The sequence below is a fragment of the Leucopleurus acutus genome (assembly GCF_964270905.1).
Source record: "Leucopleurus acutus genome assembly, chromosome: 13".
Lineage (NCBI taxonomy): Eukaryota > Metazoa > Chordata > Mammalia > Artiodactyla > Delphinidae > Leucopleurus > Leucopleurus acutus.
The window spans coordinates 73411313-73424817 of record NC_139155.1 but is presented as its reverse complement, the minus strand read 5'-3'; positions in this window follow the sequence as shown (position 1 = coordinate 73424817).

The following is a 13505-nucleotide window of genomic DNA, read 5'->3' as shown; positions in this document are numbered from 1 at the left end:
TAAAAATGGCGAGACACTTAAGAAAATACACATGGGGGAATTCCCTGGTGGTCCAGTGGTTAGGACTCGGTGCTTTCACTGCTGGGGCCCAGGTTCGATCCCTGGTCAGGGAACTAAGATCCTGCAAGCTGCACAGTGTGGCCAATAAATACGTTAATTAATTAATTTAAATGATTGGTTTTTTTTTAAAGACATATGCTTATGTCACAGGATCACTTGAAGGTCTGAGCCCAACAGTTGCCAACAACAGCATCCAATTCTAGGTAACTTAGGCAGAAAGGAGTTTGTTGGAAGGATGTCTGGAGGCTTAGAGAATTGATGGGTGAGACAGGATCTGAGAATTGGCAGAAACCCTCAGGAGTAGGATGGCTGGAACCACAGCTAAGGATTTCCCCACAAACAGCCTGCTGCCTCTTCTGGACACTGGTGGCCACCTGAAGTCCAGACCACCACTCCTCCTGTGTAGCCTTCAGCCTGTGCTTCGAGGGGTTCCCTCCAAATGATCCAGCTTGGTGAGAACAGTATTTGATATTTTTGTTCCACACAAAATCTGATTTGATCTACAAGATGGATCCTCCAAACACAGGAATGAGGTTCCCGTGCTGGAAAGACAAAGACACACACACACACACACACACACACACACATACACACACACAAGGTCCAATCCATGGTCTAAGCTGGAAGGGGTCTTGAAGAGCCTCTTATCTTTCAGTTTCAGAATGGAGAAACTGAGGCACAGGCCAATGACTTGCTCAAGGTCACAGAGAGAGCTTGTGGTCAATCCACATGTTGAACACAGACCTCCTGACTCAGGTTTTCCAACTGAGCTGTAAAGCACTTCAGAACTCATGAGAAAGGAGACAAATGTGCGGTATGGCAGACAGGAAGCCCTCTTGACAGAGGAGGATGGAGAAAGATGGAGAGATCTCTTTTTTTTTTTTTCAGGCTGCACCTTGCAGCATGCAGGATCTTATTTCCCTGACCAGGGATTGAACCTGCACCCCCTGCAGTGGAAGCGCGAAGTCTTAACCACTGGACCACCAGGGAAGTCCAGGAGAGACCTCTTAAGATGGCTAAAGCTGGGGTAGGCCATAATAAAGAAATGAAAATAATAATATGAAAGCCATATCTTTGTTGTTGGAAATGCAAAGCCTGAGGCCTGGCTTCCATTTCGACCAGATTACCGGGGGATTCCAGAGCACATTAAAGTTTGAAAAGCAATGTCTATTCAGTGTGGGGAAAGCAATGCAAAAAAAATAAAAACAAAAGTAATAGCTTCACAAGAGATAATGTTCTAGGTCATAAATTAGGAGGTGGGTTCCCGGAAGATGTTTATTTTGTGATTAAGTTTTATAACATATTTCAGGGTTTTGCTCAAAAATTACCTCCTCAGTGAAGCTTTTAAAGGTCATGCTCTGTAAAATTATACCCCCTATCGCCCGCTCTGTGCTCCTTTACTTCGTCCCTACTTAATATTTTTCTGGAACGCTTATTACCATGTGAGAGATGAAAATGTTAGTTGTTGTTTGTATATCATCTATAGCTCTTCCTACAAAGTAAGCTCTGCAAAAGCAGCAATGAAATCTCAGTCCCTGCTGTACCCCCGGCATCTACAACAGGGTCTGGTACCCAGCAGGTCCTTCATAAATGGTTTCGGAATAAATATGTTATATGGTATGTGTTGAATATTATATAGTAAACAGTTACTGAGGTTGCTGTGTACCATGTTGTGTGTTGAACACTTTATGTACAGTAAGATCTCCTTGAATCCTCACACGTCCTCGTTATGCAGATGGTGAAACCGGGGTTCGAGAGCCTGGTCTTTGCCCAAGCTCATAGCTAGGACGCGGCAGAAGTGGGATTTGAACACAGCAACAAAGACAAGGGCCTGGAGTAATCTGGAGGTGGACTGGGGACAAGCCTGGGCTCAAGAAGCTGTGGAACTGAGGTGAGGTCCTGGAGGGGGAAAACGCTCTCCTAACGCAGAGCTCTGTTGTTTAAGAGCTGGGGTTGGCCAGGCGAGCTCAGGTATTTACCTGGGAACTCTGAAGCCACTCGGAGGAGGCAGGCAGTGGCGTGGTGACTCCTGCCATTGTCAGCACAGCCTGGGGCTTGTCATGATGCGCTCAGAGTACAACGTGCTGCGTAATGCTGAGAAGGCAGCTCAGAGCCTCACAGCCTCATCTCCTGCAGTCCATCCAGAGGCTCAGAGGCCCAGAGAGGGCAAGCTATTTGCAGAAGGATACACAGCCAATAAGCCATTGAGGGGAGGCATCAAAATCTGAGTCGCAACGCTGCAAGGTCTCTCCATACCCCAAGCAGCTCACACTGGGGAGCGAGCAACTCTGCTACAGGCTCTACAGTTGCGGCTGCTTCTGCTTTGCTCCCAATAACAGTTTTTTTTTTTAATAAATAAATTTATTTATTTATTTATGGCTGCATTGGGTCTTCATTGCTGCGTGCGGGCTTTCTCTAGTTGCGGAGAGTGGGGGCTACTCTTCGTTGCGGTGCACGGGCTTCTTATTGCGGTGGCTTCTCTTGTTGTGGAGCACAGGCTCTAGGTGCACGGGCTTCAGTAGTTGTAGCGCATGGGCTCAGTAGTTGTGGCACACGGGCTCTAGAGTGCAGCCTCAGTAGTTGTGGCGCACAGGCTTAGTTGCTCCACGGCATGTGGGATCTTCCCGGACCAGGGCCTGAACCCGTGTCCCCTGCATTGGCAGGCGGATTCTTAACCACTGCACCACCAGGGAAGCCCCCCAATAACAGTTTGAGGACAGCAGGGACTCATACAGGGCCATCCCCTGCTCTTCCCTGTCCCCCTAAGTCACCTATCTTCAAAATACAACCCCAATTCAACCACTGTCCTCTGTTGGGTCCTCCATTGGCTTTCTGCATCATGTCCACAGTTCTTTGGTTTCTAGAATGTGCCTTGCTCCTGTGTGCCTCTGGGTTTTCCACTCTGCCTTCCACTCCACCGCCCCACCCCCTTCCTTTGCTCACCAGCACTTCCTCAGGAAAGTCCCTTTCTCTGACTCCCCAAACGTAGACAGGGTTCCACTTCCCTAGGTTTGCATAACCCCCCAAGCTTTTCCTCCACGGAGATGATAGAAATTTGTAATTTGATATCAGTCTCTCTCACCAGACTGTCAGCTCAGGAGGGTTGCTTTATTTTTCTCATCTGTAAAATGCAGATGGGAACTGCTATGGGCCGAATGTTTGTGCCCCCCCCACCACCACTACCACCAAATTCACTTGTTGAAGCCTTAACTCCCAATGGATGGTATTTGGAGATAGGGCCTTTATGGAAATAATTAAGGTTAAACCAGGTCATGAGGGTGGGGCTCTGATCCAATAGGATTAGTGACCTTAAAAGGAGAGACAACTGAGAGCTCACCTTCTCTGTCTCCCAGAACACGAAGAGGTCCTATGAGCACACAGTAAGAAGGCAGCCACCTCTAAGCCAAGAAAAGGGATCTGAGAATGAAATCTACCTTGTTGACACCTTGATCGTGGACTCCCAGCCTCCAGAACTGTGAGAAATAAAATTCCTGTTGTTTAAGTCATTCAGTCAATGGTTATTTTGTTATGGAAGGCCAAACGGACTAAGGCATAACAGAATCCAGCAAAATAATTGTTTTTTCAGGACTAATTTTTTTTTTTTTTTTGCGGTACACGGGCCTCTCACTGTTGTGGCCTCTCCCGTTGCAGAGCACAGGCTCCAGACGCGCAGGCTCAGCGGCCATGGCTCACGGGCCTAGCTGCCCCGCGGCATGTGGGATCTTCCCAGACCGGGGCACGAACCCGTGTCCCCTGCATCGGCAGGCGGACTCTCAACCACTGTGCCACCAGGGAAGCCCCCAGGACTAATTTTTAACACCTGTAAAGCACTTAAAACTGAGCCTGGCGCGTAGTTAGCCCATCAGCTGTTAAGATTGTCACACACCAGGTGTATTTGCAGAATGAATAAACAAGTCTATTTTGCAGTTTACATTCTTACGTAATGGTTTTGGGTTTTTTTGGGGGGGAATCCTATCCTTTTGTGTGATGAATGTTGTATGTTCGTGGGCCCCTCGAATGCACATGTTGGAAATCCTAACATCCAGTAGGATGACGTTAGGAGATGGGGCCTTTGGGAGGCAGAGCCCTCATGAGTAGGATTAATACCCTTAAGTTTCTCCTTCCAGTTTTCTTGAGATATAATTGACACACAGCACTGTACAAGTTTAAGGTGTACAGCACAATGATTTGACTTACATACATCATGAAATGATGACCACAATAAGTACAGTGAACATCCATCATCTCCTATAGATACAAGAGTAAAGAAATAGAAAAAGGGACTTCCCTGGTGGCACAGTGGTTAAGAATCCGCCTGCCAAGGCAAGGGGCACGGGTTCGAGCCCTGGTCAGGGAAGATCCCACATGCCATGGAGCAACTAAGCCTGTGTGCCAAACTACTGAACCTGTGCTCTAGAGCCCACGAGCCACAACTACTGAGCCCACGTGCCACAACTACTGAAGCCCGCGCACCTGGAGCCTGTGCTCCGCAGCAAGAGAAGCCACCACAATGAGAAGCCTGCACACCGCAGCAAAGAGTAGCCCCTGCTCACCGCAACTAGAGAAAGCCCGCACGCAGCAATGAAGACCCATCACAGCCAAAAATAAATAAATTAAATAAAAATAAATAAATTTAAAAAAAGAAATAGAAAAAAAATTTTTTTTATTATGATGAGAACTCTTAGGATGTACTCTCTTAACAACTTTCATATGTAACACACAGCAGTGTTAATCATATTTACTGTATTGTACATTATATCCCTAGTACTTATTTATCTTATAACTGAGGTTTGTACCTCTTTTTTTTTGGCCACGCCCTGCGACTTGAGGGATCCTAGTTCTGCCACCAGGGTTCTGGGTCCTCAACAGTGAAAGCGTGGAGTCCTAACCACTGAACCGCCAGGGAATTCCCTGAGGTTTGTACCTTATAACTGCCTTCATCCAACTCCTCCTCTCCCTACCCCCACCTCTGATAACCACAAACATGATCTCTTTTTCTATGAGTTTGGTTTTGCAGTGTAATTGACCTACAACACTATGTTAGTTCTTGTTACACAACTTAGTGATTCAATGTTTCTATACATTTAAAAATGATCACAATGATAAGTCTGGGTACCTGGCTCCATATAAAGATATTACATAATTACTGACCATATATAATAGTTTTCTTAAAGTGAACTTACCTGCATTATATCCTAGGATATTCACAGATGAACTCCTTATAAAAAGAGTTTATTTTAAAAAAAAAAATTGGAGTCGTAACAGGCAGTGCGTTTTCAACTCTTTTTTTTCCTGGAACGTCCACCAGAGGGCTTCTTGAGCTCTTTCTCCTTCCAAAATATCCTCAGCCCCTGAGGTGACCACCATGGGAAGGAAGAGACAGTGGAGTTTTATCCACAGGAGTAAACAAAGCTAATACAATCATAGTTGTAGCTGGGTGGGGAAAAAACTCAAGCTGGGGTGAGACGCAGCAAGGGGGTGTCTTAGTTTCACTGGCCCTGGGTGGGAGTCTTGGTGACTTCTCTGAACATCAGTTTCCTCATCTAGAAGTGGAGATAATCCTCTCGAACATACAGCGTTGTCGGGAGGACCAAATATTGATAAAAGCATTTTGTAAGATGTCACCTGTTGCTATGGAATCACTAAATTTCATGGACCTACTGGACCTGAGATATCTTGTCTTAGGGATAGTGCAGGGACTGCCCCCCCCCAACCCCAAACTTGCCCAGTTCAGTCCACCAATGTCTGTTAACACTTAGAACTTGGATGCATTTGGACTGGACATAAATTATTTTTGCCATGGTCTCTGCCATATATGCCTGTCTCACTCTTGCTTTAACTCACCTGCCTGGCCCCTAAGGTTCTCTGAGCGTGCAAATTCTGGTCTAAATAGAGAATTCTGTGCCGGTCAGATGATACCTGGAATGCTGCATTAATAATTCCAATCACTGCTATTTATTGAGCCAGGAACCAGGCTTTCTGCGTAATATATGTAAACCAAATATACCCAGGGCTTCTGGTGGCCTTGTCTCTGCATGGTGACTTATTTGTCAGAAAAATGGAATTAAAATCTTCTCCCAATCTCTCAAAGAATGCAAAGGGGTGAGTACATTTTAACAAAAGCTTTGTTGCAGTATAATTGACATACAATAAACTGCACATATTTAAAGTGTATAATTTGACAAGTTTTGACATAAGTATACACCTGTGAAATATACACAATCAAGATAATGAATATACCTGTAACATCCAAAAGTTTCCTCCTGTGCTTTGTAATCCTTTCCTCCTGCCTCTGCCACCCTCCCTCCATACCCAATAACCACTAGATTGTCTTCTATCACTGTGGATTACCTTGCATTTTCTAGACTTTTATCTAAGTGAAATCACACAGTATGTTCTCTCTCTTTTTTTTTTTGGCCGCGCTGTGCAGCATGCAGGATCTTAGTTCCCCAATCAGGGATCGAACCCGTGGCCCCTGCATTGGGTTCGATCCCTAGTCGGGGAACTAAGATCCTGCATGCCCCACAGCCAAAAAAAGAAAGAAAGAAAAGAAACTACAAACTCCAAAGTATTTGCACAACTTTACATTTCTTGTGTGTGTGTGTGTTTGGCCGCGCAGGGTCCCTGGCAGTGGAAGCACAGATCCCTAACTACAGGACACCAGGGAATTCCCCCACTTCACATTTCTAACAGCAGGGCATGAGAGTTCCACTTGCTTCACATCCTTGCCAGGGCTTGATTAGGTCAGTCTTTTTCATTGTAGCCATTCTTATAGGTGTGGTTTTGGAGGGAGCTCATTTTCGATGCAGAGTAAGACTTCTCCAAAACACTCCTTCTTCCCTTACAGAGGTCTCCCTGGGAAAAGCAGTCCCTTGGACTCATACTCAGATCTCAAACTCCCTGACCACTTTTCTCCCAGGCTGTAAACCGTGGCTGGGATCTTGCAAAACAAAGGGAAGATATCATGGAGCTGAGTTGGCAAGAATCCTCCCCCCTTAGAGGGTGGGGAGGGAAAGAGTATGAATAATCACACCTAGATAAAAAGAAGTTAGCTCATCTGATCCTCATATTAATCCCAAGAGATTATAAAGATCCTTAATCAAATTGTAGAGATGAGGAAACAGGCTCAGAGAGAAAATGACCTGCCCGAGGCCACATGGCCACATCCTGGATTTGCATCCTGGCACACCTGATTCTAAAACTTGTGTTCGCTCTCCTCTCCTGCAGAATCCTCCATTCTGGATGCCACAATCTTAGAAGATCTCCTCTAGGCTCCAGGAGTAACACTGGGCAAGTGGACTGTCTGAAATGCGTCAGCTGAGGAGTGGACAAAGGAATTAGGGCCTTTTAGCCAGGAAGAGAGAACTCTCAGCAGTGGCATGAAATAGTCTTCAGACATTTGAATAATTGTACTCGACCCAGAATAGACCGTCTTTAACACTCTCCTCCTCTAGGTGATAAAAATATTTTTCAATATTAATCATGTAACAATCAATCATCATCATCATTTTCTTGATTCATTCTTTCATTTTAAAACCACTAACAATTAGGAAGTAGGTATATATTTCAATTTTAAAGATATTATTGATGGGCTTCCCTGGTGGTGCAGTTGTTGAGAGTCCGCCTGCCGTTGCAGGGGACACGGGCTCGTGCCCTGGTCTGGGAAGATCCCACATGCCGCGGAGCGGCTGGGCCCGTGAGCCATGGCCGCTGAGCCTGCGCGTCCGGAACCTGTGCTCTGCAGCGAGAGGCCACAGCAGTGAGAGGCCCGCGTACCGCAAAAAAACAAACAAAACAAACAAACAAACAAAAAGGTATTATTGAAATTCAGTAAAATATTTCATGCATGAACCACAATTAGCATTGACTGACCGAAAGTATGACACTTTGTCACTTACATGCTGTTTCACTGTTTTAAATTTTGAACACAAATAAAAACTCCAAGTGGCCATATAGATTGATAGAACTGAAGTAGGCTAGGTTCTGTTTCTTCATCTTTACAATCACTGTATTATTATTTGTTTTTAATCTACTGTTTAAATGAGGAATATGAAGTACCATAGGGGTTGGAGTCATAAACCAGGTCCAGTGATTTCATATTATTATAAACTTACTTTTGAAACCAAGATAATTGAGACCAGCTGTGTCAGGGACCAGCTGTATAACTGGGAATTCTCTGAATTAACTTCTTACATGGAGACTACAATGTTTATTAAAAGAGGAGTTATTAAAAAGTGCTTGTTTTTAATTTGTATTATTTGTGTTATATTTTAACTTCTATCATTATATCATCTTTTTTTCTTCTTTCTTTCTTTCTTTTTTTCTTGCCACGTGGCTTGTGGGATCTTAGTTCCCCGACCAGGGATTGGACCCCGGCCCTAGGCAGTGAGCTTGTGGAGCCCTAATCACTGGACCACCAGGGAATTCCCTATATCATCATTTCTATTATTAAAACTCAACAGCAACCACAGAAATTGTTTAGAACCCAAATTGTTTAGAACCCAAACCAACTCAGGGGAGACAGTCTTGTCACTGTCATTGTTTAGAATTGCTATTGCATTTTTTTTGCTTTTATTATTTTTCCCCAGTTTTATTGAGAAATAATTAGAATTGCTATTGCATTTTGATCTTTAAAATTGCCATTACACTTTCACAATAAAGGACTTTTAGCCTGTTTTATTACTGCTTTAAAATTCTCTACACAAAATATTCCCCTTTGCTGCCTGACCGCTCCCACTGCCCCGCCATTGTTACATCACACGGACAAGAGATTGGACATCTCACGTGGAATGAGTGGCTGTGTGTAGCCATGTAGCAGCGACTTCCCTGAACCTCAATTTCCTCATCACTAAAATGAGAATTTAATAATATCCCTTCTAGAGGATAGCAGAGAGGTCAAATGACATAATATGCATGTAGATTTTTGGGTTTTTTTCCTGTCCGTTGGGCTTTTCCTTTTCCTCTGGGGTGGGGGGTGGTGGTCTTAAGAGGAGACTTTAGTCTTGCTGTCTCCTTACTGCAGATGAGGACTCCTGGGTCCACTTTGTCCCTGTCATCACACTGTCGACAGCGGGAGCTGCACTGCCCACTGAAGAGGGTATTCTTCCCATCCCCCACCCTCAGCCCTCCTCACCTACCTTCGTCCAAAGTCATCCTCACGCACAGACCTTGAGAGCAGTTTAAGAAGACCTTTACCTAAGGCAGGGGTTCGTGCATCAGAATCCCCGGAGAGCTTGTGAAAATCCAGCCCGCTGGGTCCCACCCCTAGCGTTTGTGATCCAGCATGCGTGAGATGAAGCTGAAGGACCTGCATTTCTAACAAGTTCCCAGGTGACGCTGATGCTGCTGGTCCTGGGACCACACTGAGAACAGCTGGCCTAACTTAACCAAGGCAATTCCATCTTGCTTTGCTAGTGAGTGATTCAGAGTGGGCCTGAACTGGTGGACCAATGAGATACAAGGAGGGGCGTGGTCTGAGCTAATGGGCGTGAGCAGCTCCTCCCTCTCCTCCCCGCCACCCTCCGCAAAACCAAGATGCCTCAGTGAGTGGTGGCAGCCACTTTGCGACCATCAGGGGAGTTGGCCTTCAGGGAAGCTGATGCTGTGGACTGCTGAGAGGGAGGATGGAGAGAACCTGGGATCCTAATGTTATCTCAAGCCCACCCAACTTTGTGGTTGATGATGATGATGATTGGAATCTGTGAACATCACTTAAGTTTTCTGAAATCAAATTATTCCTGACCCAAGACTTCCATGTGTTAGGGGGGTGGTATTCAGGCTTAGTTGTAACTCAGGGCTTCCTATTTCTTGTCTTGTACAGGGGTGGTAGGATTCCTATCCAGGCAAAAAGATTTGGGGGAAGCCTTCTGGCCTTTGGTCTACACTGGTTACCCTGATGTGCTCTCTGACCAAGCCTGTGGATCCCCTGGAGGCTGGTAACATTGCTATTTCTGTGCCAAGTGTTGGCACAGGGGTCTTCGTTCAGACTGACTACTCATATTTCAGATCCAGTCTCCCCAGATGCTCAGGAACCCCAAACCTGTCTCTAGTCCTGGGGTGTCTCCCACTACTTCAGCCTCTAACCCTCCAACTGTTCTTCTAAGCCCCTGCCCCCACCCCCTAGGTCCTGTGGAGGAATCTCCTTTCAATAAGCCTTTAGAACCACTGTTGTCCTCTCTTCTCTGTGGGTGGGTGTTACCCTGGTGTTGTGCAAAATGGCAGCCCTGTGATGCTCCCTTCCTCTCTGAACTGCCTACTTCTGTCTCTGACCTTTTCACTACTCGTGAAACATCACCCTTCTCTGTAAAAATGTCAAAGTCCCCATGAAGCCCCTTTTTGTAAATTGCTAAGTACACAGTTCCCGGAGTCTGCTGACTGTTAAAAGTCTTTCTTCTCCGAGTTTCTGCTGTCGCGCAGAGGGGGACAGAGGGACTTTGGTCTCATCGTTTGTTGACTCCTCTGGGGGCAGGTGTGGGGAGGATGGGGTGGGCTGGAGGAGAGGGGGTTTCCATTGCCGGGTAGTGGCTGGTTCTCTCTCGATGTATTTAAAATCAAACACATCTCAAACCACAAAGATTAATTTCCTTTTGAAAACATCCCTCCCCCCTATCTTTTACATGGAACACTCATATTCTTCCTGGTACAGATTTTGATTTAATTTCATGAGAACCAGTAATGCTGACCTTATTATGCTAAGGGAATATTACCCCTCCCTCTCTGCTGGGTCACAAAGACTTCTCACATCAATGGCTCACAGTGAAGGGGCCATGTCCAAGAGGCATGTGTGTGTGTGTGTGTGTGTGTGTGTGTGTGTGTGTGTGTGTGTGTGTGTGTGTGTGTGTGTGTGTGTGTGTCTTCCTGGCTACAAGAGGGCAATCTTGTTTGACCAGACCACACTTATTAAGTGCTCAGCACTGGGTCTGCCACATAGTAAGTGCTCAATGAGATGCTATTATTATCATTTGTAGCCAGTTACATTCCTAATATACATTCTTCCCATGTTTTCTTTAGTAGAACCCAGCTCTCATTGCCTAGAATAAAGACACTTCCCAGCCTCTCTCAAACCTAGGCAAGGCCATGTGACTGCACTTAGTTCAATGAACCGTAGGTAGAAGTATTGCATGAGACTTTTTTTTTGGCTGCGCTGTGCAGCTTGTGGGATCTTAGTTCCCCGACCAGGGATCGAACCCAGGCCACAGCAGTGAAAGCGCCGATTCCTAACCATTGGACAGCCAGGGAATTCCCTGCATGAGACTTTTAGAAGCCTCAGCCTTTAATTCAGTTCTGACACTAAACCCCCGGGGTTCACGCAGACCCAACAGGTTAGGGGTTTCATATCACAAGATGGTCCCCAGCTCAGACGCCAGTCACAAGTGTTGGGTTCACAGGTACTGGGGCATTGATGCTTCTGTGCAACTTGGCTACAAATCAGGGTCTCCCCTGACCCCCTCCTCACATTGGATGATCTGCTATAACAGCTCACAGAACTCAGGGAAACACTTTACGTACTGTTACCGGTTTATTGTTGTTGTCCTTATTTTTGGCTGCATCTCGCGGCATGCAGGATCTTAGTTGCCTGACCAGGGATCGAACCCGCTCCCTCTGCAACAGAAGTGAGGAGTCTTAACCACTGGACTGCCAGGGAAGTCCCAATTACCAGTTTATTATAAAGGATATTATAAAGGGCACAAATGACCAGCCAGAGGAAGGGGTACATAGGTGAGTTCCAGAAGAGTTCCACGTGCAGGAGTTTCTATCCCCGTGGAGTAGGGGTGTACCACCCTCCGGGCTCATGAATATATTCCCAAGTGCAAGGAATGCCAACCCTTTCATTTAGGATTTTCATGGAGATTTCATTACATAGGCACGATTGATTAAATCACTGGCAATAGGTGATTAACTCAACCTCTAGCCCCTCTACCCTCCCCAGAGGTTGTAGAGGTTAGAGGTTCTAACACTCTAATCATGCCTCAGTCTTTCTGGTTCTGGTGAGGACTCCCTGCAGCCCCCAGTCATCAATGGCCTCCTTAACAAACAGAAAGACGCTCTTAATCACTCTGGGGGTTCGAAGGTCTTAGGAGCTCTATGTCAGGAATGGTGACTGAGATCAAATGGTATAACAGAAGAGGCTCTGCTCTCACTCAATTTTACAAGAGTTTAGGAGCTCTATGAAGACCAAATATATATTTCTCATTACATCCCCATATCTCCATAACTATGCCTACTGCTCAGTGGTCTGGTCTGCTCCACAGAGGTGCTCTCTGCCCGTCTCCACCCTGCTCCGTGCCCGCGGAGTCCTCCCCCCCCCCCCCCCCCCCCCCCCCCCCCCCGGTCTCTGCCTGGTGGTTGGGTTCAGCAAGTGGAGAGGCCAGCAGGAGACTGGAGGGTTGGACTGGAGCGAGGCAGAGGTGGAGGTGTGTATTGCCCTTCCCCGCCTCCAGGCTTTGAGTCACCTGTCCTCCCAGGGCAGCCCTTTTCACGGCACTGGTGGCCATCCCAGCCCTCACCCAGCCAGGCCCAGGTCTGCCAACAGTTCCCCACTGTTACTGGCCCCAGCCCCACCCTGGACACTCCATCCCCTGGGTCTCCCTACATCTGCTCCCACTTTGGTAAAGAGCCCCGGCAGGAAAGCTTGGCTGCATCATTTCATTTGAGAGAGTGCCAGCTGTATCCTGCCAGGACCCTGACCAACTCGCTCAGGGTGTAAAAATGAAGCTGCACAAAAGCGAAGCCTTCATCCCACCCTGTCCTCCAGGCTCTGGTTTCCCGTCCCCAGAAAGTGTTCCCAGGCTCCTTTGCATCTCTCCATCCAGAAACATGATTGCCTGGTTTCTGTTAGCTTGTTTGGGATTATCAATAACTTGTGAGTCAAGCCAGGCACGTGAGTGGACATGACCCCAATGCCAGGTACCGAGGACACTAGTTCAGCTTGATTTCCCTCTTGTCCCTTTGTATCCTCACAAAAGCCTTGTTTCCAGTGGGCAGTGTCCAGAAGCCACAACTTTCTGGAATTACCCATGTCCTATGTTGAGGCTACAACTGATTGACACTAGTCCAGCAGTGAGTCGGAAGTCCTCCAACGGGGACCAGCTTTAGCAAGACCAAGCACTTCCTGGTCCCATGAATTCAGATGTGTGTAAGCCAATCTGAGAAAAGTTGTAGGACTAGGAATCCCAGCCGGCAGCCTGCACCTGTATTTGGCCCCTCAGCTAATTTTTGGACTCACTCATCTGGGTGGTCTACTTTTCCCCAAAGAAGCCAAGGGGCAATTTTCATGATTCCTAAAAGATGTTGTTGGGACTTCCCTGGTGGTCCAGTGGTTAAGACTCTGCCCTTCATGCAGGGGTCGCAGGTTCGACTCCTGGTCGGGGAACTAAGATCCCGTGTGCCATGTGGCACGGCCACAAACAACAAAAACAAACAAACAACCCAAAGATGTTATAGTT